Below are 26,040 nucleotides of genomic sequence, written 5' to 3' on the forward strand. Positions count from 1 at the left end.
CTTCCATGCAGCTTGATTTTTCTGGAACTTCTGGTTGTCCCTAGTTTTGCGGTAGTTGTGTTCCTTCTTAGTTGTGGAGGGAGATACAGCGTGTCTGTCTAGGCCTCCATCTTGGCCAGAAGTGAGATAGTTTTTTCTTAAAGACCTAGACACTCATAGACCACTGGAGCATCAGCATGTTTGCTCCAGTTTCTGGCCTACACAGCCAGTTCGGGCGATACATCAGCTCAGGAGGGTACACCAGGAGGTCTGGGACCACATCAGGCTCTGTCACCTGCTAGTTCAATGGCCTGAGGGACATTGACTGTTGTTAGTACTGAGGGCAGCGACCTCCGTGGTTTTATGGGGATGGTGAGGGCAGCGTGTGGGAGTCTTTTCTGCCTCTGAGGAACTCTTTTCTGCTTCTTGCCCATAGTCTCTGTCTCAGCTCTGAAACCCAGACCAGCGTGGGCACTGCTTTCCTGACCACCTCCCACAATGTGCTTTGTCTCTGCAGCAGCTTCCGGGAAGCCTCTCGGAAATTTGCTGAAGTCATTGAGTTAATATTCCAGTTGAGCAGACTGGCATTGGTTTTTATCCTTAAACACAACCGCTTAGGGTCCAGGAGGGCCCTTGGGGTCGGTGACGGGGAACTGCCTTCTTGCGTGGTGGAAGAGCCACATTGCAGATCTGAACGTGGAGAGTCAGAGAATGTCCCCTCACCTGGGGGGACCCTGACATCCAAGGCTACTAGTTGTGAGGGAACAATGAAGCAAGAATTCTAAATATAATTTCAACCAAATCTTATAGAATCTGGGGGACCTGAACCAGAAAATAGCAATTAGCATTCTTTATCTGATACCAAAACAATTGGGAAGTTCTCATGTTGTTGAATGCTGTTGACATCTGTTGCTTCTTAGAGAAGGCATCCCCCTCTTATTAGTGATAATAACAGTTTCCTCAGGAAGCCAAATGATTTATTTTATACTTTTGTTAATTATAGAGAAGGAAACAAATTCTTCAGGTTATTTCCCACACCTACACGATGAAGACCTCTCTATGAACAACTGTAAGTAAATATCACATCCTCAGACACAAAAATCTATAGTTCCATGAAAAAAAAGAATTTAAAATGTTTACAAAGTCTGACTTCACATAATCATTAAACATGCATATAAGTTAGACTGTTTCCTATTCTAAAATAAAATCTCCAGAACATCGCTTAGTATGACCATTGGGGATAAATTTGCATATAAAACAGTGGCCCAGAGGCAATAAAAATGCTTCTTATCCATTGGTTCAACTAATTATCTGGTAAATAAACATAAGGTACAATTCAGGTTGCCTTCCCCATACATCCTTGGTTTATCTTTAGTGTGGGTCCTCCTAAGATTTTCTGATAACTGAAATTACAGAGTTATTTAAAGTGGTGAGTCAGGACCCCATCCAAAACCTATAAAATTCCGAAGCTCGTATTTTCCAGCTTTTAGAAGAAGAGCCTTTGCTCCGGGGAAGGAAGGAGCCAGGTTGTCACAGTGCTTGACAGAATCTCTAGTGTGGAATATGTTTTCCCCCATAAACCCTGTGTGTGTGTGTGTGTGTGTGTGTGTGAGAGAGAGAGAGAGAGAGAGAGACACGTGCACGTTTAACCCAAAGTCAAAGTCTACGTGTAGGACGCAGGCGCTTCTGTGAGGGGCCGGTGGCTGCGGGGCTCACGGAGGCTCCCTGCCCCGGCTCAGTACTGTCCGGCCAGGGGTGCAGGGGAGGCCACTGTGCGTGTGGCAGCTGCCCTGTGGGAGGCGACCGTCGGTTTCATCTCTAACAGCGGCTCTGGAGTGTGAGTTCGCTTTGCCACACTCCGTTGACAGCCTGTTAGCAGGCGTTTACATTCACAGCGCGGCTCCCGCACACCCTGCACCTCTGCTCCGGCCTCGGCTCCTCTGCCGCTCGGGTGCGGCGGCTGTGCTCCGTCTGCTCCCGTGAGACTCCGCTGGGCCTGCCGTTTACGCCGAGGGAGGGGGGCGCTGCCCTGTCCACGCCGGCTCAGGCGGACACCTGCTGAGGCCACGTGTGTCCTTCCCGCTCGGGAGGACGGGCCGCTCGCTCAGGCCCGGATGACGGTGACTGTGCATTGGGCTGGCTCAGGGGGGACCTCTTCCTGCAGCTCACAGAGCAGACGAGCTCCCTGCCTCCTTCTGATGGGCCTCCCGATTCAACGTGGACTCTCCGCCGCTGCAGAGGTGCTGACGTTCCCAGGAGAGCGTCTGGGGACTCACGCTCTGCTTGCCATCGAGTGACTGTGAGGACCTGTCATCTGAGCAGATCGCCGTCATCACGCACAACAGCCGCGGGGTTTAGGCCTCATCGTTACCTCCCCCAGTGGCCGAGGGCATTTTGGGCACCTGCGCAGCAGGGCGCTGCCCGCTGGGGTGCCCGCCAGATGAGGTCCATGTCAGTAAACTCTACCGGGTCCTCAGTGGCAAGATGGCTGGGGCCCTGGGAGTCTGCGGCCGCTCTTCCTCTGCTTTTCTCCCATGGGAGGAGGTTCCCCCGGGCTCCCTCCTGGCCCTGGTCCCGGCACCCCTGCCCGCAGAGGGGGCAGACCACAGCGCTGGGCTCAGGCAGGTGTGGGACTCCTGGGCCCTGGGGCCGGGGCACCGTGACAGTTGCCATGGTGGTGGCACTGGTGTCTGAGATATGACACTGAAGACCAACAAAACTGGGGCCCAGATCCCCAGGGTCACCGCCATGCCTAGGGGGACGGGGCTGGGACACAGGCATCTTCAGCTTGTCCCATGGGCGGTGGGGCTGGGACATCTCAATGCAGGACAGCGGTGAGCAGCGACCTGGACACCAGGGCGGATGTCACAGCAGCAGGGGCTCTAGGCCTGGGAGGTGGGGTGGCAGGGACCCTGACGTCCCCTCCAAAGGTGCCTTTTAAAGAGATACACAATGGTCAACACATACGTGACACATTTTCAATAAAATGTTTATTGTGGAATATTCCAGATTTATGGAGAGTTGTGAAGATGGTGCAGAGTTTTCACGTCCCCACATCCAGGCTCTCGTCTTATTAACGTCTCTCGTTCATTTGGCGTGTTTGTCACAATGACAGTGTTGGCAAAAGCAATGATGGGTCGGTGCTGATCCATTATTATTAACTAAATAGACTTTATTCCCATTTGCTGAGTTCTTCCTTAAGGTCATTATTCTGTTCCAAGCTCCCAGCCCGCACCAGATGATACAGTGTCCTGTCTCCTGACGCCTCGCAGCTGTGACAGCTCTCAGACCTCTTGTTTCGATCCCCTTCACAGTCTTAGGAGTGCGGGGCAGGTACTTTGCAGAACGTCCCTTCACTGGAGTCTTTATACCTTTTTTTCACGACCAGACCGGACTGATGGGGTTTTGGGAGGAAGAGGCGAAGTGCCGTTTCTGTCACACCAGGTCAGGAGTGTGTCTGACGAACGCTGCGCGTGTCATGGTCACCTTGCATCACCTGCCGAGGTCACGGTTACCCAGTTTCCTCGCTGTGCAGCTACTCTTCCCGTGACCCCATCTGAAGGCAGCCACCTCACATGGCCCAGGCCTCAATCATGGGGAGGTAGGAGCCCAAGGACCCTCGTGAACCCACAAACCAACAGGCTTTGCTGTCCTCTTGTGTCTGCTAGAGTCTCATGTGGAGACGGTGGGACTGTGGCCCCCTGGAAAATTTAAACAACAGCGGGCGAGCAGCTGCATCTCGCATGTGGCGGGGGAGCTTCCCAGGCAGAGACCGGTCTCCTCCGGCCCCGGTGTCACGCTTCCAGAGCTGAGCAGCCCTGAGCTCGAGAAAACACTTCCAGGATTTGAACCTCACGGCAGCTAAATCTGTTCCCCAGTTCACACCTCACTCACCAGGATGGGGGCCTATTCACGGAAGAGGGAGCAGCGTGTTCATTTCAGCGGAGGCCAGCAGTCACGTGGAAACTGAAGTGTCTGAAACTGTTTGCACCTTTGTTCTCTTTATCACAATACATCACTGTGCACCCAGACACAGGAAGTTCACTGCCCAGGGAGCTTAGGGTTAGGCTCAGGGTCTCCAGCCTTTGCTGGGGTGGCTGCAGAGGGTTCTGGGAGCTGATGGTAGTTGCTCTAAGTCATACACGAGGAGAGTTACCCTGCAGTGTGAGCTCCGAGGAATAAACAGAGGCACGCGGCACATGCCTCCTCTCTGTGCAAACCAACTGTCAGTGTGAACGCGAAGCTCAGGTGTCAGAGCTGGGCTATTGGGCCCATAGCTACATTTCTCAAGGACAAATATGGAATAGAAATAGGGAAGAAAAGCGAAGAAAAAGACTTCATATACTACCGTAGGGCTAGAAGGCTTCCTGGCCTCACCCTCAGCGGGTGCACCCCATCTCTGTCATTTTACATCACCTGTAATGACATTCAGGCCTTGTGTTTCTGACTCTCATGATGAGTCAGGTTTGAACAGCCTCCCGCTCTAGCTGAGAGGAAGACACTAAAGCTCTAAATGAGGTCTAACAAGGACACCAAAAACACACGGCAAAACTGCCGGCTGCCGGGCTGGGACACCGGGCCCTGAACTTCCCTCTCCCCTGATCTGGCTTGGGATCTTGGACAGACTCTGAACTCCTCTGGGCCTCCATGTCTGCGCCGTGACACGCTGGGAGAACAGAGCACCAGACCACCCTGCACAGACCCGAGGCTGCGCGCGGCCCTGTTGTGCAATCGCAGCTCTGGGAAGTCCAGAGTCAGTGGGGGATGAACCCATCCCAGGGAGGCGGAGTCTCCGGCCAGTCACGCCTGAGTCAGAGGCGTGACGGCACTCCCTGCCACGCGGTATGTGAACAGGCATGTATGCCAAAGCGGAGAAAGTTTCCGTTCCACTGAACACAAAGCCAGGGCCCAGAAATGCCTGAGGCCATGCGGGGGCTGTGCCCGGAAGCCACCCCAACGAAGCCTCATGACCTGGGCTGCTTCCCTTTCACCAGATGGACGGACCGACGGACACATGGAAACCCTGCTGCTCCTTTCAGGGGCTGAGTTTCGGATGGTTAGTCTCAGAGCTGCAGCCTCAGGAGCTGGCGCGCTGTGGTTGGCCTTGAGTGTCCTTGTCATTGAGCCCCTTCCAGTCCCCTGCCAAGTTGTTAGTACATATCTTTAGATCGAAGCTGCGTTAAAATCCTGTGTCAGCTGCCAGCCCATTGTATCATCAGCTTGTGAGGTTCCCAGTTCCTAGAGGCCACTTATCCCGTGAGGATGCGTCAGACCTCCAGCCGCCAGGAGACCCATCATTTCAGCGACTTGCAATTATTTTCTCATGAGAGTAAATTCTAGCTGGCCATTTTCTTTGGGAGGATTACACTGGCCAGACAGCACGTGACAACGTGGCTTCCAGACACGCAGGAAATGACGCCAGGGCCGAGTGAACGTGCTGTGCAGCTCAGCGTCCTGACCCTCGGCCCACAAGGCGCGATGTCATCCCCCACGCGCTGGCGACTTTTCCCGTCAGAGCCTCCAGCACGATCTTATTTTTATCTCTCTGGCTCACTTTGAAATTTGGAACAACACCTGCTCCCTCTCTCACGCGAAGGATGCAGCCCTTGTGACGGGAAGGAAGGCCGCGGCACACCCCTGGCTCTCCGCAGGCCGCTCACCTGGTCAGAGGCCCTAGGTTTGGTAGTATCCTGCCTCTGTACTCACTCCTGCAGTCCTCCCAGCCGGCCAGGCACCACCGGCAGGACAGCGGCTCGGCGGACTGGCCCCGAACGGTCCTCCGCCCAGCGCTGCCTGCGAAGGCCAGGCAGCCAGTCCCGCACGCGCGGGCGGCACTGCTTCTCGTCGGCCAGTTGCCATCCTGCTTCTCTCCTGGTGGTTCATTCCCAAGGTTGTTAAAAATTTCAAATACACTCACGTGTTGCAACTAATAACAGGTAGAATGGAGTCAGCAGCCAGATCTTCCTTTCTGTATGAAGTTTCCACTTTCCACGTGAAGTTCTGTTTGTTTGCTGCCTCCAGACGGGAACAAGCCTCGCTCGTGCTCATGGAACAGCTCACTGCTGTGTTTGAGAAGACAAACGTGATCCCACCTTTATGATTCCCAGGCGTTAACTGTGGGAGTCCTGGTGCTGGCTCCTGTAAGCTGGGGAACCAGTGACGTAAGAAAAAGCCCCAACAGCTAAACTGATGGTCGCTTGAGGAGACAGCCCTCGGCATCTCAGAGGCGCGGCTTCGTCACCAACAAAACAGAAAGCTGGCAGCTAAAGGCAGGACGGTCATGCACCTGGGTTTGCTCAGAAAATCCCAGCTGGCGTCTGCTGTCCAAGCGCACCTTTAGCAGGCAGCCCCCGTTCACTCCCTAGGTCTCCAGGTTTAAATAATAAAGTTTTTGATCACACTGTATTTCAAGGGGTTCAGTGCCACTGAGAGGCCTGGGTGCAGGGGATGTTCAGGTGGCCTGCGTGGCAGACGCAGGTGAGCAGGTGCCGCAGGTCCGGTCGCTGCGGCCAGGACACGTTCAAGGGAAGGACCGCACAGGCAGGGCCTCCGCCGCGCTTCCTGCTCCGTGAAAACCCCTCCGGAACCATGAGCTTGGGGGAGAGACGAGTTCTAAGACGCGAGGGCGATTTGCAGGAGGAAAGTGAACGCCTTCAGCAAGGTCCCCAGGGAGTTCCTCAGTGGGTTCTGCTGAGACCCGTCCTGGTGTGTGGGGCTGCTGCCTGCTGGCCTTGTTGTAGGTGGCTCGGTGAGTCTCCGCACACGCGGAGGCCGTGAGGGGGGCGTCTCTGTAATTCCCCTCACACGTGAGAGCCAAGGCTCGACACGCAACTTGCACGCCATAGAGCTGGCAGATGGAAAAGTCAGGTCCTGAGGATCGAGGGACAGAGGGGGAGGGCGAGAGGGGGAGAGGGAGAGCGGCTGCAGGGAACTTGACAGGTCACAGCAATCAGAGCCAGACCAGCCAGCTTCACCAAGGACAGCAGTCAGCACAGAGGGGACCCACACGTTCACTAGTTAACATCTACTTGGTTTTCACTGCGTCGCCGGAGCTCTGCCAGGCCCTGGGGCTCTATTCGCAGAGTGTTTGGGGGGGGGGGTGCAGAGCAGAGCGAGAACCAGGGAAGATCATGCGTGTGCTGAGGCGCAGGGGAGGGCCACCCCAGCGGGGTGCCTGGCACAGCCCCGAACTGCGCGGGAGGGGAACCGTGAGTAGACGGTACCCACTGAGGAAGGAAGGAAGCAGGTTAAAGACAGAACCACTGAAGTCCAGCAGTGCCGGGAGGGCCGGGAGCGCGGGCAGGCTGCTGGTGGTGGCGGGGTGGGCGGGCCGCAGGGGCACAGACGGCGCCGAGGGCAGCAGGGACCTGTGTGTCCGGCCGGTGGCCGCCCACCTGGGACAGCGTTCCAACAGAAGTTCGATGTGTGAAGAGCCTGATGCATCCCTGAACACCAGAGTTTGAGGTCATAGCTTTAAAGTAAAAGGCATGAGGTTGAAACAACAGGTCAGGGAGTCCAGAAGAACCCACGAGGTCAGCGGCCTGCAGAGAGAGATTGCAGTTTAAAAAAATTACTCCTCCAGGCCGCTGCCAGTTTTATCAAAACTCCTCTGAAATACCTGATAACACAGAATTCCACAGTGAGGACAGAGAATTATTTTCTTCCCTCCCCGTTCTCTGCTCCTAGAACTGCACAGGTCTCCTAACGTCTCCCACGCCGCCTTCCCAAGCGCAGGGTGCACAGCAGGGACTGGGCAGAGGGCACCAGCCCTCGCTGTGTGACCAGGGCAAGTTCGTAAGCCTCTCTGAGCCTGCAGTTCCCCTGGGTAAAACGGCAGATGGGTTTCTTGTTCCGCCTCAATGAGGTGTGAGCTGAACCTGCTCCGCGTAACGACTGCTGCACAGCGGGCACTGTCAGTTTTCCTGTTGGTGGCTCAGACTCTGCACCCAGCGCCCCTGTTCCGAGCGCAGTCGCCGCTCCTTCAGCGAAGGACACGCTGGGCCTCGGTCCCCAGTCCCTGCAGTGACTCGTTGTGTGTAACTTCTAAGCGTTTACTTTTATGTCTACGCATTTATCTGTTCAGCTGGTTATTTGGGAAACAAGGCTTCTGCATTTTTTATTTGCTTCTTTAGTGTATCCACTTCCTTTAAACTCAGGTTAGCTGGAGACGGAAAAGTCTGGAGAAGAGTGACCAGAATCTTGATCCCCTGACTATTCCAATACATTAATAATAATCTAATTATTTAATGAATTTAAACGTTGAAAATATAAATTAAATACTACCTCAGGATGATTGGTGTGTTTTCAAATGAAGACATCATATCCTGGAAGACTTTCGGGAGACCAGACAATTGCCCCTGTTTTCTCAGGGAGGGGCATTTAACTACAGCTAACTACATGGATGTCAGATAATGTTAGCATATGCTTAGTGACTCAGAAGTTATGAACTGGCCCTGGGAAACCCCGTAGCTTCGACCCAGAGTGCCTTGGGGTAGTCCCCCCTCAGTTGTGTAGACAGATGTGGTGACAATAGGGTAGAAAGAATGACATCATTCTGGAAATCAGTGTTCCTCACACAAGAACTTTGAATATCAAAATCATAATTTTTATAGATATAGTTACAGAAAATGCATACGAACCCGAGACATTTGTCACCTAGATGGTAAGTTAAATACTCATAGGAGGTGTGTTAAAGAACAAAATTCAAACAGGTGAACGTGAGGATCTCGCTGGCTTTACCGCGTGACCCAGCGGCTGCGCCAAGCAGTGGGCCCCGGTGGAAGGTTCTGATGGGCAGAGCGAGGGTAGGACGAGGCAGTGACAGTGGAAAACTTTTCAGATGGCGTGACCTTCACTTAGGAGAACTCAGGGGTCTCACGAGGCAGATTCCCTCCCTCGTGCTAACCAGAAAATTCCAAACTGATGAGAAAAGAGTGAATGTAGGGAGACTGTAAAACGAAGTCTCTCTAACCACGCTGCTAAAATCACTACCATTATGAAGGCCGGGGCACGAAGACTCTGTTCTTACTGCAGCTGCCCTGCGGACGGACACTTTTTAAACTTTCTGGTCCTGCGCCAGGTCCTGGATGCATCTAACCGCCCGCTTGCACCTGAAGGACTCAGGTGTCCAGACCCTGGGACGCGACCAGACCTCCTGGGGATAGTGAACCAGGCACGGAGGAGGAGGGAGGCACCACCGCTAACCCTGCAGCCCCGAGCCTGTTTGGTAAGATCGCCAGGTGCTCCGCCATCACAGGGAACACCAGCCTCACGCGGGAGGAGGGAACCCTTGAAATTCTCTGCGTCCTCTCCAGTATTTGGGAAGGAAACCCTTCGAAACTGTGCTTCCATCCCAAGGCCAGAAAGGCAGGAGAGGGTCCGCGGTGCCCAAAGAAAAAGCCGGTACCGCTGGTCACTCCCCGTTTTACGAGGGAGCCCCCGGTGCTTACAGAAAGAGCCCATAATTCAGTTTGGGTAACTGCCCCAACTTGGATCAACGGCCTCCCGTCACGTATCTGTCTTACAACATGGTGAAAAAAAAGTAGGGTCTGGAGCAAGATAAGGATTCAGGCTAACAGACCCCCACGCACACCTAAGTTTGGGCAGCCACGTCCCGACCCCCCAACCCCTGCCCTGGGAAAGCTGGCACCACCTTTACCTGTCAGTTGGCGCGGAACTCCCTCGCCCGCCCCGTCAACTGTATGCGTCCTCAGGACAGAGGCCCTGGGGCCCTTGCCCTCCCCTCCGCCGCCCTTCCCTTGCCCTGCCCGGCCCTGTGCCTCTCTCCCCCCTCAGCACGGTGTTGGCGGCCATGAGAACGCGTCACCAGCAAACTCTGCGGGCTCGCCCATAGATTTGCAGATCCGGGGTTCTGCTCTAACAACGGTACCCTCGTCCAGACCCCCGACATCTGTCTGACACCCGTCCTGGACCAATCCGAGGGCTAAGAAGGCAGGACCAATGATTCTCTAGAGCAGTGGTTCTCACCCTTCCTAATGCCGCGACCCTGTAATGCAGCTCCTCATGCTGTGGGAACCCCCGACCATAAAATCATTTTCGTTGCTACTTCGTAACTGTGATTTTGCTACTGTTATGAATCATAATGTAAATATGATATGCAGGATGTATTTTCATTGTTACAAATTGAACATAATTAAAGCATAGCAATTAATCCCCAAAACAATATGTAATTATATGTGTTTTCTGATGGTCTTAGGCAACCCCTGTGCAGGGGTTGTTCGACCCCCAAAGGGGTCGCGACCCACAGGTTGAGAACCGCTGCTCTAGAAGGTACTTTTCAGTGTAAGAACTCGACTTTTCTGTCTTCTTCAGAACACTTCTGGGCATTTGCCTCGCTGTGCTCCTGTTCGTAACTCTAACATCCTTGAATAAATCTTTATCATTTATTTCTAGCAAAGCCTGCAGACTGTTTGAATTAGTTCAGCCTTGTTTTAAAACTCCCCTGCTGGGAGAGGCTGAAACTGCAATTAGTTTAATTATTATTCTGGGTGGGACTTAGCAAAAGGGGCTCCATTTGGGGTCTGTTGTTTCTCGAAGAGGTCAAACCACAAATATTTACCTCAGAGGAGGAGCTGCAAAGTTGTGAGGCCTGAGGCTGTCAGAGTCCATGGCATTTTTTGAGGATTTAATTAAAGTTAACACATGTATTTCTTAAGGTTTGCAGCCTCTTGAGTGTCAACTGCATACGTGTTTTTAATTCCACAAATATTTGAGGATCTCATTGATGTCACAGACTTCAGGAACACGAAGATACATAAATGTGTAAACTATTCATTAAACTGAGCTTAGATGTTTCTGCAAAGCCTGTCTCCCTTCCAACACTCATTACAAGGAGGAGAGCTGAGTTCAAAGAAAGGCGTTGAGCCCGGGGGCATTGCTGTTATCATGTCTGATAAACTTAACAACAAAAGTTGCTGCCAGGACAGCACCTCCTTCTGAGTCCAGTTTCTCAGGTTGACTCTGCAGCCACAGGAGGCGTCAGGGCCACCCACCCAGGACCCAGCGTGGCCCAAAGGCTGACCCAGGGCAAGTGACCCTGCCACGGAGGGTTTGTCCACAGGCCCATCTGAGTGTCAGGAGTTAGGAAACAAGTGGAGGGAAAACAATCCGAGTGACGCTCCTTTGGAGAACAGGCAGTTTCCTCATGAAATGAAGGGTGACCTTAGAATGAGTCACAGAAATGGGCCCCGGGGAGCGTCCCCCACCCGCCCACCTCTGTTGGGCAACATCCGTGATTGCAGCGCCTTGTGAGTAAGAAGCCAGCTTGTGCTCAAACTCCCTTATTTTGTTTTGAGCAGACACAGATAATTTAGCCAGTGTGAACTCTGACAGTTCCCTGTGACGAATGTCCTGGCGCTCTCTCTGCCGTTTGGCACCAGGACTGAAACCAGACAGCGAGAGCGGAGGAGGCTTTCTGAGGAAGACGGTCAGGACCAAGGCCGAGCTGCATGATGGGAAAACAAGCTTTCACAGGAAAATTCTAGTGACTGAGAGGCAGTGTGTGCACTGACAGTTGTCCATTTCGACAAAATGCAAGTTCATCCATGAGCATTTTAAAAGTTCAAATTTTATACCCAGTTCTGGGTTTCTAGAAAGGGGAAGATCCACCTCTTTGTCAAACGTCCCACGAAAACTAAAGTCTTCTATCACCCTCATAATGGGCTCATTGTTGCGTGTTTAGGAGGAGCCAGGCTAATGGCAGTTACTTAGTTTCTTTTTGTTGCTCTCTGCGCAGACCCATCGCAGCAGCGATTGGAGGCCAAGACCCTGGAGCTTCCACACTCTGTCCTTCACGGGCTCCGGATCTCGGAGCCTCGATAACAGGGAGCTAATGCCAGCCCTGCCCTCACAGGGCGGGCAGTGAGAACTTAAAACACTGGGAATACGCCCGTTAGCTGTTAGGAAAGCTGGGGGAGACTGTGATTTGCTCAAGGCCACGTCGGCAGGAAGTGGAAATACAAGAATTTCAGCCCCGGGCAGCCCAGCTCGAAGACTACCTCCCAGCCACGCTCCTATCCCACACGAGCATTTTAAACTGTGAAGTCAAATCACTTCAAGTTGATAACTGGGTGTGGAATGCACTGAATTCTAAACCTCCTGAGGTCAGGGACCGTGTCTTTCTTGCGCTTGTATCCTGGAATCCCATCAGAGCGAGAGACGCAGGAGAGCCAATAAACTGTCGCTCGTGTGTGTTGGGCTTTGAGGCAGATGTTAGGGGACAGAGAGAGGGGAGCAGACATCTCCCTGGGAGGGCTCACAGCTGCGGGCCGGCTTGCTCAGCCTGTGCCCAGGGCCACCGAGCAGACATCGGCTGCTGAGACTCGGCCCTGAACGGAATTTAACTGGGAGGCTGACTGTCCCTCAGTGACTCTACTGCTGCTTCTAAAGAGATTCCTTCCTTGAAAGGCGGCTGCACTGAGTTCCCAGAGATAGCCTCGTTTAGCAGGAGATAAACGTACTTACTTACCCTTTCATCCTTCCCTCTGTGTGTCAGTAAAGGGTTTCTTCTGATTTTGTTAGTGGCCCAGGACCTGGGAAGGGTGGAGAGAAGACGTGTCTGCTACACAGTTGGAAGATCGATGTGGCCTCGCAAACTCACCTGGGTTCTGAACAAGGTTTAGTCTCTAAATAATCCAAGAATTTTGGCAAACTCCTTGGCCCTCATCTATAGGAGAGAATTGAATTCGATTTTTTTCACAATCTCTTCCTACCTAAAATTTCTAGAATCAGCTGACTGATGATTTCAAGGAATACCTATTAAAATGGGTGGGAGGACTTTGAAGAGGAGGTTTGACCTTGGCTGTTGAAGCGTCAGGGGTCGTGGAGCTGGCGATTCGAAAGCACAGGCCTCCTCTGGGAACTGGGTCACCTGGGTGATGTTGAATAAAATAACGTGGGCCCTTTCATCGCTGTCTGATTTCACAGAATTCCTCTCCTGAATATAATCCGACTTTGAATATGACGTGTCTTAGTCACCTGGGTTCCATTTCTGGTGTTCCTGAGTCTCCCCATCACCTCGGGGTAAATCTTCTCACAGAAAAGCACCGTTTTACATTCACAGCTCAGCGACCTCACTCAGTAACCACATCTTGAAACACTGTTATTCCGTTTTTGTCCATAGTGGGTGGACTTGGGTGGAGAAGGAAAGCAGTTATTAATTCAATGCTTAAAATTTTTACAGCACCGAAGTCCTCGAGAGCTTCGTTCACTCTGTGTGCCTGTGTTTGTTTCCCACATTTAAAAAATTATTTTTTATAGGATTTTTTAAAAGAAATCTTGATGCTATGTTATCAGTAATATTTAAATTTAATTTGTGTTTGCAGGAGAGCCGCATCATCTTCACTTGTGGAGCTGCTGCGTCTAATGTCCATCCCTTTATCCAGCTCTACCAACAGGTACCGTTAGTTGAAAATTTAATATGTGTCAAGCAGTGGGCCAGGCGCTTTACCGCGGTTACCTTGCGTGCATTTCACTGCAGCACTGAGACTTCAGTATCCCCTCTCCCTCTGTGCTCCTGGGGAAACCAAGGCTTCCGAGAGCGCGAGCTTTTCCCAGGGCCACGGAGCAGCTGCCAGGCCACGGCCTTGGGACGCCTTGTTGTCTGACACCCATGTCCCTTAGCGTCAGGGACAGAAACAGTGTGAGATGTGGTGTCCTCCTCTGTGGAGCCTTTAGGACGAGGGGCTAACCCAACGGTGTGCACACAGCCGCGAGCTCTGGTGCTTGTGCTGACCTCTGGTTTCAGGGAGCAAAGCTCTGGGACCCACGAAGCCTGACTTCTGCAGGTGTGTGGCTGTCCCTGGGCACCTGCCCCTGAAGAGCCACTGGTGAGCTGCACCAGGCAGCCAGAGCGGGGCAAGCACCCTGGGCTCAGAAGGTACCCCTGCCGGGAGAGTGTTGGCACGGATGGACGGATGGAGGGACAGACAGACGGACCACAGCCTGCGCATCGCTGCGGTGGCCGCATGTGGTGTCCAACAGCAGCCCCCTGTGGCACATGCAGAGCCTCGTGGTCAGAGGTTCATGTGCATTTGGGGACTGTCGATGGGACAAGTCTATTACTTGGGGAGCTGCTGATTTATTGGGGTCACTGCAATCCCTCCCCACCCTCCCCAGATTTCTCTAGTGCCTAAGGGAGAAGGATGAAATACCCAGAGGAAGAGAAGTCAAAGGCCATGCTGCAAAGAGGGCTACGATTTGAGCTGGGGAAATGGAAGCCCCAGGACTTCAGGCTGGTTTCAGCCATGGGCAGCTCTCCCAGAACCAAAAAGTTGGAAACTCGGAGGAAAACGGGAATTACAGGATGCAGTTACCCCGTCCCTCATCAGCCACCAAACCACCTTATCCAAACAAATGGATGCACTGGAAGCCTTGGGACCTTACCACACCTATTGAAGTAAAATAACTGAGGAAATGACATAGAGCTGCACTGTTTGTCAGAGAAATTACTTACGAAGAACCTCTAATGTGAGTCGAGGAAGCCCCGACCTCAGCCGTTGTTACTGGGAACCCTGTGGAAACGGACTTTCTAAAGCTTTTGCCATCAGAAGGTCAGAAATGTCACTTAACAGTGGGGTGTGTGATGGGTGGATGCCAGAAATGTCCACAGTGGCTGAACTACACGCTACCGTGGGGATCAAGGTCTCACTGACTTACCCCAGTTCCCACTTGATTGATCAGTCCAATCAGCTGGAACCCAATGGGGAGGGAAGCCACTTTGTTTCTGTGGGATTTGGGGGGCTGAGTGAAATCCTACCAATACTTACAGCTCACCATGGTCCTTACCTTCCCCAGGCTGTTGGACTGGTTAAACCACACCCTAATGATTTCTTTGGTTAATATCAAGCCCAAGGCTCATGATGGCCCAGAGCGCTGCTGTTGGTTCTATTAAAATAAGGTCCATTCCTGCCAGCAAGCAGGCTGTTTGCCCGGTGAGATCAATGTAGAATTTAAGCCGCTTCTTACCAGAGACAACGATAAAACACCTGTGAGCAGACACAAGGCATCTGCGCGCTTCCCTGGACTGGTGCTGCCATCCTGTGGCCAGATGGTGGGCAGCCCCCAGGGAAGGTCCAGGGCTCCTCCTCAACTCGTCAGAACCAGGCGGTCTTGTCAATATCGTTAATTTGCCATTTTATGGCACCAATAACCAGTGTCACTTAGCCGAATTCACTGGGATTACATTTCCTTTTGCGTAACACTTTTTGTTTTCCTTCATCAATTCCTTAATTTGCATTTGCTTACTTTTCTTTATAATTTATTTCAAAAATGCTCCGTGATATATTACTGTCCCTATGTGAACATTTGCAAATGTTCAACGCCGGTTCCTCGGAGTGAACAGGGCCGTCTCCTATCTTTGAAAGCTCCCAGCTACAGCCCCGCCACGGCTGTGACCTCGTGCTCCAGGGCTCCCTTCCCCTCGGTCCTGTGTCCGCACTTGCTGCCTGGGCCCTTGTCTTCCTGCGTCGTGACTCACTTCCTCTTCTGCCTAAATGCAACTTCCAATCACCTTGGAAGGAAGCCTTAGGTGGACAAAACTGGCTTTATTTTTCCTTTCAACTCAGTTAGTAGTGTGGTGTGTGGTATGTGGGGCACATGTGTGTACGCGTATAAGTCTTCCTGGTTGAAAATGAGTTTCCTGTGGACGTCCGGCCAAGATGGAGGCGTAGACACACACGCTGTGTCTCCCTCCACAACTAAGAAGGATCACAACTACCTCAGAACTAGAGACAACCAGAAGTTCCGGAAAATCAAACTGCATGTAAATCCAACAAAGATATAAAGAAGAAATACTCACCTAGACAGATAGGAGGGGTGGAGCTGAGGTAGAGAGGATGCGGTGTGGTGGCAGCAGTGGTGGCAGCGGCAGGCTGGTAGGCAGGCCGGTGGAAAACAGTTACTTGTTTTAAAAAGTCAGGAGGGACACCTGGGAAACGTTTCCAGCTCCTCACCAGACCACGCAGCTCACAGTCCCAGCACCAGAGAAAATCAAGCCTCATTGCTTCTGACTGTGCAAACCAGTGGGGGTTGGGGCGGAGGCAGAAACCGCTGATCTCTCAGCAGAGTCTGCTTGTTTAAAGGGCCCCAGGGTCCTAGAATGTTCGCAGACCCATCCACTCTGGGAACAACAGCCAGGGCAACATCTAGAGAGGTGCCAGTCCCATACGGAAGTGGGAGAAGTGCCTGGAAAAGGGGCAAGTGCTGCGCAAGTGGCTTTGTTCCCTCTCACACCCCCCCCCCCACAGTGCCACAACGTGGTGTAACAGGTCGCCCTGTACTGACGAATCCCTAAGGCTCCGCCCTTTACAACATAACAGGAGCAACAACTCTACCTAAGACACAGAGGTAAACAAACACAGGAGCCTGTCAAGATGAGGAGACAGAGAAGTATGGCCCAAAAGAGGGAACGGATCAAGGTTCCAGTGGGAGAACTAAGTGATGAGGAGATAATCAACCTAACAGATGAAGAGTTCAAAACACTGGTGATAAAGATGTTCAGAGGTTGACAGATATGCTTGAGTACAGCAAACGCATAAGGGAAGAAGTGAAGGCTGTGCTAAGTGAAACGAAGGAAAATCCATTCAAAACCAATGGTGAAGGAAAGAAAACCGGGGTTCAAATCAATGATTTTGAACACAAGGAAGAAAAAAACAGTCAACCAGTACAGAATGAGTAAATAAGAATTGAAAAAAATCAAGAGAGGCTTGGGAACTTCTGGCACTTCGTTAAACGTGCCAACATCTGAATCATAGGGGTGCCAGAAGGAGAAGAGGAAGAGCAAAAAATTGAAAACTTATGTAAAAAAATAATGGAGGAAAACTTCTCAAATGTTGTGAAGAAAATAGACATACAGGAAGAACAGGGAGTCCCAGGTGAGCTGGACCCAGAGGGGACCACACCAAGACACATCATGATTAAAATGCCAAAGGTTCAAGATAAAGAGAGAATCTTAAAAGCAGCAAGAGAAAAGCAGAGAGTTACCTACAAAACGGTGCCTATAAGACTGTCAGCTGATGTGTCAAAAGAAACTGTGCAGTCAAGAAAGGACTGGCAAGAAGTATTCAAGGTGATGGAAAGCAAGGACCTACAACCAAGATGACTCTATCCAGCAAAGCTATCATTTAGAATGGAAAGGCAGATCAAGTGCTTCCCAGACAAGGTGAAGTTAAAAGAGTTCCTCATTACCAAGCCATTATTATATGAAACGTCAAAGGGACTTACTTAAGAAAAAGAAGATCAAAACTATGAACACTAAAATGACAACAAACTCAGAACTATCAACAATTGAATCTAAAAAATAAAAACAAAACCCAACTAAGCAAACCAGAACAGGAACAGAATTGTAGGTACCGGAATCATTTGGAGGGTTATCAGCTGGGAGGGGGAGGGGGAGAAATGGGGAAATGGTGCAGGGACTAAGAAGCATAATCGGTTGGTACAAAATAGACAGGGGGAGTTAAGAATAATATAGGAAAGGGTGAAGCCAAAGAACTTACATGCACGACCCATGGACATGAAATAAGGGGGGGGCGGGATTGCTGGAGGGAAGGGAAAGCTGGGCAGAGGGGAGAAAAGGGGGGAAATCATTGGAACTATTGTAACAACATAATCAATAAAATATACTTAAAAAAAAAAAAAGAAAACGATTTTCCTGTAGAAATACGAAGTAACTTCTGGCCCTGGCTGGGTGGCTCAGATGGTTGGAGCATCGTCCTGTGCACCAAAATGTTGCCGGTTAGATCCCCAGTCAGGCACATACCTAGGTTGCAGGTTCAATCCCCGATTGGGGCGTGTATGGGAAGCAACCCTTATGGATTCTGATATTGATACTTAGATTTTTATGCCATTTGGAGGACTCTTCTACATTTGTATATGATCTTTTTTTCCTTTTTCTGAAAAATGTTAAGGTCATCTTATTTTCAGATATTATGATAATCAATGATAACATTCCTAGTGTTACTTTCTTTTTATTCATTACTCAGAACAGTCAATAAGACACACCAATTTTGAGATTTTGCTTCTGGAAACTTTTTTTCTTTATTTTTTTAGGTAATTATCACCTGTGTTATTTTCTTTCTTTAACTTCAGTAGCCATTATGGGTATATTCTGGTTTCCAAGATTTAAAAGATTCTTGATGGTATCTTTCAGTCCCTCTTTTATGTAAAATGTAGATATGGCACTTCAATTTTCATGTGCCCCTTTCTCTGTTCCTTTTCTATTGTTAAAACATTTAATTCTTCCTTTAGTGTGGACCGGGGCCTTCCTGCAAATGGGGTGGGCGGTTCTGCCCACACAGTGGCGCCTGGGCCCAGCAGAAGCAGAGCCCGCCTCCCACCCCGCCCTCCGGGCCTTTCTCAGGCCAGAAAGACAGAGGTTTTCCATGGTGTTTCGGCAGGAGAAAGCCCTCAAATGGGAAGCGCGCCCTGTGGGGACCCCTGCTTTCACATTTGTTACTTTCTAAAAACCTGTGGGCACTTCTCACTTTTCAGTTTTTGATAGTTGTTTTCTGTAATATGTTCAGAATTTTAGTTTTCACAGGATGTTTAGTCTGTTTAAAGCTTTCTCTGCCAAACCATAGGTGGAACTCGGTAAATAACTCATCTTTTTAAATGAAAATGTGCATGTTATTACAAAACATTGAGTAATTTCAATCAAATACAAAGAAAGAAGAACTCACAAAAATCTCACTGCCCTGAGATGACTTGCTACTTTGGGTGGTCAAATGAGCCTGAATATGCTTCCTTTACACAACAATAGGTTAGAAAAATTTTGTATACTAAAATGTATATATGTAATATTTTTTTTTATTTTTTAATATGCTTTATTGATTATGCTGTTACAGTGATCCCAATTTCTTTTCCCTTTGTTCCCCTCTACCCAGTGACCCCCTTCCCTCCAGTTGTCTGCCCCTCTTAGTTCATGCCGATTAGAGGTGCATATAGTTTTTGTAATAATTCTTTAGATATTTTATTTTTCTTATTTCTCTCCAAAAATAATTAAAAGACAAAAGCCATAAAAATGTACTCTCACCACACTTTGTCTTTCATTCCTTTATTTATTTAGCAAGTGTTTGTCGAGCAACTGCTATTTCCCAGTTACTAGCGTAGTAATTAGGAACAGAGAAGACGTGCTAGTGGGTAAATTCAGACTAAAAACAAACAAATAAGTAATAATTGAACATCGTGGCCAGTGGTATCTAGAGTAGCTACAGGTCCTTCCTTATATGTGACATTGCATCTTGACTGTAAAGACCTGTCACAGTCATGAGGGTGCCCCTGGGGCTTGGGGGGAAAACTCATGACCTCAGAGCAGCAGCCAGTATGCAGGTGCACAGGTGAGCAGGCCAGGTGCGCAGGTGTGCAGGTCACGGGAGCTTTGAGATTCCAGGGAGGGGCTGGCCGCTGAAGCAGCGGGACTGGGACAGCAGAGATCCCTTTGCTGGTGTTGTCAGGACACACGTGCCCAGTGGTGGCAGAGAGGTGGCAGGAGGCACCGTGTGGCATGCTGCGGGATCCTGAGTGCTTGGCTGCAGCCAGGAGCTTCTGTGGGAGGCCAGCCTGCAGGAACCTGTCGGACAGAGCAGCATTCCTGGCTCAGCCCAGGCGAGGTGAGGGAACGCTGAGTGGCAGCCCTCCACGGGAAAGCCGATGCCCCGAAGAATGGAGAAAAGCTTAAATTTAAGCACATGATAAGTAGTGCATAAGGAATAATTTCTAACTAGAAAAAGAGTGGAGAAAATTAAACCGGGCACCGGAACAATGAATGGCAGGGGGTGTGCCCGACAGGGCTCCCAGATGTTTGGCCTGGAGCTGGTAGGCAGGTGTATTGAGGAGGTGGGACAGGGGATGTGGCGATGCTGGGGCGGCTCAGGCAGGGTGGGCATTCTGAGGGACAAGAGGCCAGGAGGGGACCCCTGGGAAACAGTTCCCATCATCTGGTGACAGGAAGTGGCGGCTTCCACAAGGGCCGTCCAGTGGCCACAGGGGCACGGGGTCAACTCAGGTAGTGCTTCCAATGAAGAGCCAGAGGCCTCCAGGGGGGCTGGCCCGGCACACGGAGGACCAGCTCAGCTCAGGAGTGTCTGGTCTGCGCTGCGAGGAGGCGGCGCAGGAGCTCACATGGGTGAGCCGGAGGGAGACTGGCCTCAGCAGGCTGGGGCGGGTGGCAGGGAGTCACCGGCTGTCTCTGGCCCTGCCGGAGTGGGAAGCCCGCTCCTCTCTTTTCCTGCCAGGCCCGCTGGGGGCTGCAGGTGGCACCTCCCTGGCCGTCAGGCTCAGGAAATGCTGGCAAGGGAGGTGGAAGGGACCGTGGTTGGAACAGACACGGGGAAAACAAATCCACAGGTGTACTTTGGCAAAATGGCATCTCAAGGAAAGGTTATTTTCTCATAATACTGTAAACAAGAACACCCACTAAGCTAGGCAGCTGTGCATAAAAGTTTAAACATACCTTTAATTTGCATTAAGCATTTTACCCGAAGGGCATGTAGTTATGCCGACACAAAGCCCTGCCTTTACGTTACATTGTTCACAGTCTCTGCTGAAAGGGGTCGAGCTGCACCTCTCAGATGGGACAAGACGACCCAGGGATGGCGGGGTTCCCTCTGTTTAGAAGAAGGCGGGCTGAGCACCCCCACTGCCCTGCAGACGCTCCGCTCCACCGCTCTCCATCCTGCTCTGCGCCCCCACAGTGGGGAGCACCCTTGACCTTGGTGTCTCATCAGTGACCTGGGAGACGGAGCAGGAGACCAGGGAGCCGCGAGAGGGCGCGCGGGCTCCGGCTGCCTCGGGCTCCCCGCGCCCGCCCGGAGCGCCACCTGCCCGCAGCCGCGCGGTCCCCTCCGCCTCGCCCTCCTCTCCCGACGTGGGCGTGTGCGCCCCGGCCGGCTCCGCTACCCTGGATCCCTCCTCCGCAGCCGTTTCCTGCCCCCGAGGCCGCGCCCCCCGCCCTGCGACCGGGGGCTCCTGCGGTGCGTGGACGCGGGTGGCGCGGGCCCCCCTCCCGCCCCGGCTGCCGCGCGCGTTCTCACCGGCTTCGTGGTTCTCCGCTCCCTGTGCACCCAGCGGTTCCTTCTCACCGGCACTCATGGCATCCGCGTTCGCACATCATCCCCCTGCAATGAAGAAACACGGAAACTCGCCTCGAACTGAAGCAGGAACAGCGCACAACGCACCGCCTCGCTGGGTGGGAAAAGCACTCGGGACAAGGAAACCCCGCGGGACAGCAACCCTGCGGTCCCCGCTTAGCGCCGCGGCTTTCCACGGCCTCCGACCCACGGGACCTCGTGCGGCAGGGCTCGCGTTCTCCTCCGCGCCGCTGTCGGCCTCTGGCTGGTCCAGGGAAATCCAGATTTCATTTGTGCAGGGCGTTAAACGTCTTTCCATGACAAGTGCAGAGAAAATGGGAAGAGACTGTTTCCTCCCAGACCCTGCTGCCTCGGGAGTCCTCAGTGCACTGGGATATCCAGAAAGGATGACGACATTTTCTTTTTCATTTTTCATACATTCTGAAATAATAATAATTCGTTTTTAGTGTATTATTCCCCAAATATAACTGGTGGTGTTGAATATTACAGTCAAATTTGAAAACAGCTGCACATCAACAAACTAAACTTCTGGTTGTGTGGTTTAATTCTGATTTTAACACATTTCCACCTGGAGTGGATGTTTAATAATACATTCGAATATCTGACTTTTCAGAAGCATAAGATATCGATATTTTTCTTGTGGGGGCACGCGGCTGTCTAAGGACTTGAATGTGTTCCCACGGAGAAGGCATGTGGACCAGTCCCTGAGGCTCTAGCGAGTAAACATCAAATAAACAGCTGCGGGGTGGAGGGAGCCCGGCCCCAGTGCCTCCCAAAGAGAACCTCCCCTCCAAATCCCCCCAGGAGGTGGGGCAACAAGTGAGGATTTCACCCTGACAGCCTGCAGTTTGTACTGGATTTGGTTCCAGTTGCAGATCATTGATCTTGGTGTGGAGACGAGAAAAAGCCATGTGGCCCATGTGACAGTGTCTGTCACGCTGATGCTGATAGCACATCACCCGCTCTATTGAGACCCCACACAGAAGTGCCTGTGGTTCTTGGTAACTAGAGAATGTGTTTTTCTGTGTGAGAGCCTACACATTTTAGAATTAAAATTCAGGTCTTATAATTTAGAGCTCTAACACTGGAATATTTTCCAAACTTTAAGATTTTATGATTTACTTCAATCGAAAATTAAAATCAAACATGTCTGTTCTGGAAATACTATTTAAAAAATAAAAAGAAGATCCTCAGTCTGGAAGAAAATGTTTGCAAAACATAATGATAAAGGGTTTGTATCCAAAATATACAAAGAACTCTTAAAATGACCGTAAGAAAACAAACAAGCCACTTAAAAATGGGCAGAAGACCTGAACAGGCACTTTACCAAAGATACGCAGGTGCACTGGTGGCGAACCCACACCTGAAAAGACACCCAACATCATGTCGTCAGTGACGTGCACGTTAAAGCAACAGCTTCGCACCACTGTACACCGATCAGAACGGCTAAAATCCAAATCGCAGACGCAAGTGCCGGTGGGAACGTGGAGCCACGAACCCTCGACATCCGGTGGGAAGGCAGCGCGGGGCAGCCTCTTTGGAAGACAGTCTGGCACTTTCTTATGAAGCAAAAATAGCCTTGTCATTGGATCTAGCAACTGTGCTCAAATTCAACCAACTGAGCTGAAAAGTTATGCCCACACTATCATCTTCACTCAAATGTTTGTAGAAGCTTTATTCATAATTTTCAAAATCTGAAGCTAACTAAGATGTCCAACAGATGAATGGATAAGCGCGGTGTGGAATACCCACACGACACAGCATTATGCAGCAATAAAATAAAAGCTATCTGCCCTGTAGATTCGAGCTCTAACATACATGTGCACACACACACGCACACACAGACACACACAGAGAGGTTTTCGGGGCGTAAAGGAAACAAAGGGATTTGTTTGTGTGACCCGCCTAGGTATTTCCTGGGAGCTCTGGAACTCTCTGAGGCATTAAGCCAGGAGAACACATGCAGGCGTGGCTGGGGCTTATCAGGAGGGGGTGCATATTCTGGCTTCTTGTGGGCTGGGCTCCAGTCCAGTGCAGTTCCCAGCAGGGGTTTGTGTGACTGAGGGTCCATTGTCTGACTGCTGTGAGGTCCTGTGCAGAGTCTCCCTCCCGCGAGGCCACAGAGGGTCTCCCCATTCCCCTCACCACACCCACCCACCCCTGTAAAGGACCTGCACTTGGAGTCGTAGTACAGGGAGGTGGAAGAACAGGGTCTGAGCAGCTTTCCGGGGTTGCAGTGTCCAGTGTCCTGGTCCAGGACAGGAGGAACAACCTCTGAGAACCGGAACTTTCCACATTGGATCTGTTAGCTGGAATCGACATTAGAAGGGACGTGGATCTTCATGCACCTGCACGTGGTGGGACAGTTAGCGGCTGTAACCCCGATGTTCTCGATCCTGAGATCCTGTTTAGTGAATGTCCCCACCAGCGGCGGACCCACCACACAGTGCAGTGTGTACACTGTGAGATGTACCCCGACTTCAGAAATGTGAAAGCATGAGAAAGTGTGCCCACTCGTTTTACACAGAGTTCAAAGGTGAATGGGTAGCTTGTGATGCTCCTTGGGTCTCCGTGGACACGTTTTGGAAGCCACTGGCTCGGGCAACATCACAGGTGTCCAGCTTCCCCAACGTCAGCAGCCTAATCAGACACCCACCCCCCTTGTCCGGGAGCCTGTTTATCTGGAGGGAGCTTGGGAAGGGCCCAGGGACCGGAGCACTTCCCTCTCCCAGGGGGAGTGGCGCCTCAGGTAGACCCTGGTCACTGGGGCTCTGAGTTGTGGGTAGGAACCAGGAAGCAGAGGTGATTGGTGAGGACCCAGGAAAATCACGGTGATTTTTCAAGCGCTGCGCAGAATCCTGCCAGACCCACTCACACACCACGCGACGACAAGAGGTGAGAGAGTGAGGTGTCCTCAGCGTGTGGAGCTGACGCTCCCAGCTGCCCAGCCCGACCCAGAATCCCACACAGGAGGTGGAACAGCACATGGAGGAGCAGAAAGAACAACCCACAGTTCAATGTAAAATCTAGGTTCTAGTTTCAATTTGGCCACTTAAAAATGTGGTCTGAACCTCAGCCCGGTCCTCTGGGACAGAGCAGTGGCACCACCCGGTCCTCCTGCTCCTCCTGCTCCTTCCTGTCTCAGCAGGATGTTCAATAGGAACAATGTGGTATCAGGCTAAATAAAAAGATAGAAATTTCACCTGCACTTTTGGAGTGTGAATACTGCCACACAAACCTGGCACAATATACTTAAAACAAAGTAGAAGCTGAATAATGAGTCACTCCTTCATCACCACTTCCAGGAAACCCAGTAACTTGGGGTCTTATGATGTTCAAATTATCCCAAAAGATTGAGTCACTGGATGTTTTTAATCTTTTCCTTAAGCTTAGCTTTTCGGATGAAAGGCCTCCAAGTTAAAGAGGGTGGAGCAGATACTCACCCACGTTACCTTCCCTCTGCGAAAGTACTGATCACAGAAAATGCACCGTGGAGCGGGGGAGGGATGGGAGGAGGCGGGAAGGGGGCCTGGTGGCTGAGCCTGCGGCCTGTGGAACCTCAGGGGCACACGTGGCAGTGAGGTGCTGGATCACGGAGGCGGCTGTCTGGAAACAGAGGGATTAATTGTCATCTGAGCCTCATCACCTCTCCACTGTCCCTGCAGCCACCAAGCCACTGCTCCAGAGGGGAGAGCAGAAAATCATCTCTAGAGACAAGAAACAGCACAGAGCAAATGCATCACTTTCTAGAATCAGAGAAATCTTCAGCATTATGACTGTCTATGAAATTACACCCCCAAAAGCCTCTAAACAAGCCTTGCAAATGATAACATGATCCCGTTCACCTCTGTGAGGTGACGCTATTACTTGTGACCAGAAAACGAGGATCATCAGACGTTTAAGGACAACTGCCTCTGTGGAGAAGGAATGGACATGAACCCAGATAAATGACTCTTGAGACAAACCACATTTTCACTGTCCACCTAACCACACTGTTTAGGTTTCAGCCACGCACAGGGGTTACCAGTAGGATAAGCCAGTGAAACTGCCATTGTCATAGGTAAAAACAGCCAATTACCAGCAACTTCACATATTCGACATCATAATTTTTTTAAATAGAAAGGACAGAATTATTCCAATATCTAGGTCAGCAACTGAGGAAGAAGCAAGAAGTGGAGGATTTTAAAATTGTATAATAATAGCAAGAGCTGAGCTTTAAAGTTTACAAAACAAGCTGATGTTTAACAGTTGTGAAATCCAAGACCAAGTGAAGGCAGGTACCTGCTGGAGCACAGCTTTAACTCGCAAGTAATCAGTGGAGAAGGTTCCAGAATCCAGGCTGACGGACTCTGACTCCACGCCCTGACTTTCCTTCCAAACCATCGCTGGCCCAGATGAAACCTTGGAGCCGACGTGAGCAGAGGCAGCAGGGGAGAGGAGGCAGCCTTGCGCACAAGAACATGTGGCCTTGAACCCCTGTAATGGGAGATCCTTGTGTCGACAGCAGGCTCTTGAACTGACCCAGGGAAAAACATGCACCACACTGATTCCAAGAAGGATAAACTTGAAATATTCCAGATGTGAAGCAATTAAAGCCTCACTCAAAAGGAATGGTCCAAATAACGGCACAAATGTCCGTGTCAAGAAACTAAAATGAATTTACGCTCACATAAAAATGTAGACGACTTTTGGAGACTCAGCAAAAGCTCCACACACATGCGCGCGCACACACATGCAGACATGCACACACATGCAGACATGCATGCACACATGCTTGCACATGTGCACACGAACCATCCAAGTGAAGGACAACAGGTTACCTGGCAGGCGGCAGGGTCATTGTCCATCTGCACGACATCCTTTGTTCTCGCCCGGAACGGGATCCACTCACATGCTGACGGCCGTGGGCTTCCTACTCCCGCTCAGCTCCCCTTAGAACCAAAGGCGCCGAGGG

At 51.2% G+C, this 26,040-nt stretch overlaps 1 long non-coding RNA gene across 1 annotated transcript; it reads right to left on the reverse strand.

Annotated features, from left to right (window-relative positions):
• Window positions 1-19,046: 19,046 nt before the first annotated feature.
• Window positions 19,047-26,040, reverse strand: LOC150005564 (uncharacterized). Its single transcript, XR_016511885.1, has 6 exons — window positions 25,907-26,040; window positions 25,368-25,562; window positions 24,530-24,692; window positions 21,282-21,506; window positions 20,450-21,113; window positions 19,047-19,567 (listed from the first exon to the last, which is right to left on the reverse strand). It is a non-coding gene; the product is annotated as an uncharacterized LOC150005564 (long non-coding RNA).

The sequence above is a fragment of the Furipterus horrens genome, unplaced genomic scaffold (assembly GCF_987537825.1).
Source record: "Furipterus horrens unplaced genomic scaffold, mFurHor1.1.pri manual_scaffold_6, whole genome shotgun sequence".
Classification (NCBI taxonomy): domain Eukaryota; kingdom Metazoa; phylum Chordata; class Mammalia; order Chiroptera; family Furipteridae; genus Furipterus; species Furipterus horrens.